At 42.6% G+C, this 3,590-nt stretch overlaps 1 pseudogene; it reads right to left on the bottom strand.

Moving 5' to 3' along the window:
* Positions 1 to 317: 317 nt before the first annotated feature.
* On the bottom strand, positions 318 to 2,918 carry LOC148554457 (uncharacterized; annotated as a pseudogene).
* Between the last annotated feature and the right edge of the window lie 672 nt (positions 2,919 to 3,590).

The raw sequence follows: 3,590 nt of genomic DNA, 5'->3' as shown, positions 1-3,590 counted from the left end.
TGGACAGTGTATCGCCTCTCTGTATCATTCAACTTGCGACTCTCAAAGGCAATAGGATGTCCTTCTTGCATCAGAACTCCTCCAATAGCGTAGTCAGAAGCATCAGTGTGGACTTCAAACACCTTTGAGTAGTCGGGTAGTGCTAGTACTGGTCCTTCTGTGATAGCAGCCTTCAACTCATCAAAAGCCTTTTGACACTCCTTTGTCCATTCCCAAGAGTGGTTCTTCTTGAGAAGATCAGTTAATGGTGCAGCCTTGGCGGAGAATCCCTTGATAAACCTCCGATAGTAATTAGCCAACCCAAGGAATGACCTCAATTCAGATACCTTGTTTGGAGGTTCTCACTCTTTGATAGCCTTCACTTTTCCTTGATCCATGCAGAGAGTTCCATCTTTAATGATGTGTCCCAAGAAGTGGACTTCGTCCCTTGCAAAGGAACACTTTTCCTTCTTCACATATAGGTTATTCTCTCGCAAGATCTTGAACACGGTTCGTAAGTGTTCTACATGTTCCTCCAAAGTATTGCTATAGACAACAATGTCATCCAAGTAGACCACTACAAACCGATCAAGGTAAGGTCGAAAAATCTCGTTCATCAAGGTACAGAAGGTCGCAGGAGCATTGGTCAAGCCAAAAGGCATCACCAACCACTCATACGATCCATACCTCATGACACACGTGGTCTTAGGTTCATCACCATCGGCAATTCTCACTTGGTGATATCCTGACCTCAAATCTAGCTTTGAGAACCACTTAGCTCTACCAAGTTGATCAAACAAATCGGCTATCAAAGGAATGGGGTATTTGTTCTTGATGGTTACCTTGTTAAGTGCTCGATAGTCGATGCATAGTCTCAATGAACCATTATGCTTCTTTTGGAACAAGACTGGTGCGCCATAAGGTGCCTTTGATGGACGGATGAACCCAGCATCTAGCAAATCCTTGAGTTGCTTCTTCAACTCATCGAGTTCTGGCGGTGCCATCCTATAAGGTGTTGAGGCGGGCGGCTTTGCTCCTAACTCCAATTCAATCTTGTGGTCCACCTTCCTCCTAGGTGGTAGTTGTTTTGGCAACTCGGGAGGCATCACATCCTTATTTTCTTCAAGGACTTCCTTGATTTTGGGAGGAACGTCTTCTCTTTCGGATGTTGACTCCTCTTGTAATAGAGCCAAATATGTAGTCTCTCCCTTCTTGAACCCTTTCTTGAGTTGCATGGCAGACAGTATCGGTGGTCCGCCAACTTTAGAGATTGTAGGGACCATGCATGGAGACCCTTTCTCCATGATGCATACTACGTCGTAGTATGGCATAGGTATTATATTTGCTTTCCTTTGCAAATCGAGTCCGATGACTATTTTAAAATCTTTCATGGGTGCTACTGAGAAATCCACAAGGCCCTTCCAAGAACCAAGAGTCATCTCAACCCCTTTTGCTACTCCCTTAAGGGGTTCACCCTTGGTATTCACGGGTTTGAAACCAGCCATTCTTTTCGGTGATCTTCAACCCAAGCCTCTTTGCTTCATCAGGCGTGATGAAGTTGTGTGTAGCACCAGTGTCGATCATAGCCATGACGGGTTTTTCATTGATAAAGGCTTTGACATACATCAAGCCTTTCTTTTCTGTAGTGCTTGCCTCTTTGCCCTTCACAGCATTCATGTGTTGGATAGATCAAACACACTCAGTTACTTGAGTTTGAGCTTTTCGTTCCTTGGCGATAGATGCCAAAGTCCCTAGCTTGGGACAATCCTTCATTTGGTGTGATCCCTTGCACACGAAGCATCCTCCTTTGGGCACGAAAGCCTTTTTCTTTTCTTCGTACTCTTTCTTTGAAGAGTATTTTCCTTCCTTCTTGGTTGAGAAACTCTTTCCCTTGTCTCCCTCACCTTTAGTAGAACTAGGCTTGGAGGATGACTTGGATTTAGAGTCTCCCTTATGATACTCAATGAGTGATTCGGCCACTACGATGGCCTCATCAACATCCTTAACATTCCTTCTTTGTAGTTCTTGCTTTGCCCAAGGTTGGAGTCCATCAATGAAGAAGAACAATGCATCCTCTGATGCTAAGTTGGGGATTTGAAGCGTGAGAGTAGTGAACTCCTTTACGTAGTCGCTAATCGTACTCTTGTGCTTCAACTCCCTCAACTTCTTCCTTGCTTCATAAACCAGATTCTCAGGGAAGAATTGTCTTTTCAACTCCCTTTTGAAATCTTCCCATGTGGCTATGTTGCAAGTATCCTTTTCCATCTCTACGCATTTTCTCCTCCACCACAAAGTAGCATTATCAAAAAGGTAGAGAGCTGCAGTGCGTACCTTTATTGCTTCTTCGACCACCCCTTGACCTTCGAAGTACCTCTCCATTTGCCATAGGAAGTTCTCCACCTCGCGAGCGTCCCTTATGCCCTTGAACTCCTTTGGCTTGGGGAGATCAATCTTTGTCGTCTCTCTTATAATGGTTGGTCGAGATTTTGCCTCCTCGAACCAAACTCGAACTTCCTCAAATAACTTTAAGGAATTCTCAAGCTTCTCTTCAATTTGGAGCATGCTTTCTTTGAAAGCATCTAGTTCTCCTAACACGTGAGCCTCGAGGGTCTCCTTATCATGTTCTATCCTTTGGAAACGCTCATCCATAGAGGATAGAGCATTCTCCAACACAGAAACTCTCTCTTCTAGAAAGTTAGAGTCCTTACCTCTAGGCTCACTTGAAGAACGGACCTTCTTGCCTCCCCATTGAGAAGGAATAGCATTCCTTCCCCTTTGAGACTCAATATGCTCCATGGCGATACTAGAAGCCATACCCACAAATCACTTGTGCTCCCTCTCGAACCTTGCTCGGATACCAAATTATCACGGCCTTGGACACACTCCAACGCTACCGTGCCGGCACTCGGACTTACTCAACCTCTTGAGCTAAGACCAAATCAACCTAACCCTCAATACTTAGCAAGAAAGCTAAGAATACAAGAGAACACAAGAGAAAGGAAGCTTTGGTGGAAGAACACTTTATTGCTCAAGTGTGGTTACAAATTATTCACACACACAAACTCTAACTCTCACCCCTATTTATAGCTATCCACCTCCTCAATGGATGGTTAGGATTAAATCTAATCAACGGTCCAGATTAATCATCCAGAACCTTCTTTACAAATATCTATCCTATCACAATTCTCTAAATGTTTCTAGATTATTCCATACCACTCTTTATACTTCTATATACATCTACACTCTTCTAGAATACTCTATGACCTTCCAGAGTCTTCTAGAACCTTCTAGGGTATTCCAGGACCTTCTAGGACATTCTAGAATGTTTCGGAATCATCTAGAGTATTCTCAAACACTCTAGAAAACTATACAAACACTGTTAAATCTAACCTTCTAAAATTTACCATGACAGTTGATAGTTAAATATTGTGAAATTTATGAATAAATTTGATGGTCGCTCCATTTTATTTGCTGATGATCACTTGTCTATAACAATATATAATGTAGATACAGAGTTTTCGTATCCAAATTTACTTTCTAATATTGCCCTTAATAATAGAGATTCTTCCGTACATGCATCCGTTACTATAAATAAAAGAACTTTCACTGTT

This window comes from Arachis ipaensis, chromosome B6 (genome assembly GCF_059453495.1).
Source record: "Arachis ipaensis isolate K30076 ecotype BB chromosome B6, ASM5945349v1, whole genome shotgun sequence".
Taxonomy (NCBI): domain Eukaryota; kingdom Viridiplantae; phylum Streptophyta; class Magnoliopsida; order Fabales; family Fabaceae; genus Arachis; species Arachis ipaensis.
Note: the sequence above shows the minus strand (reverse complement) of the source record. Positions and strands in the feature narration are given on the sequence as shown.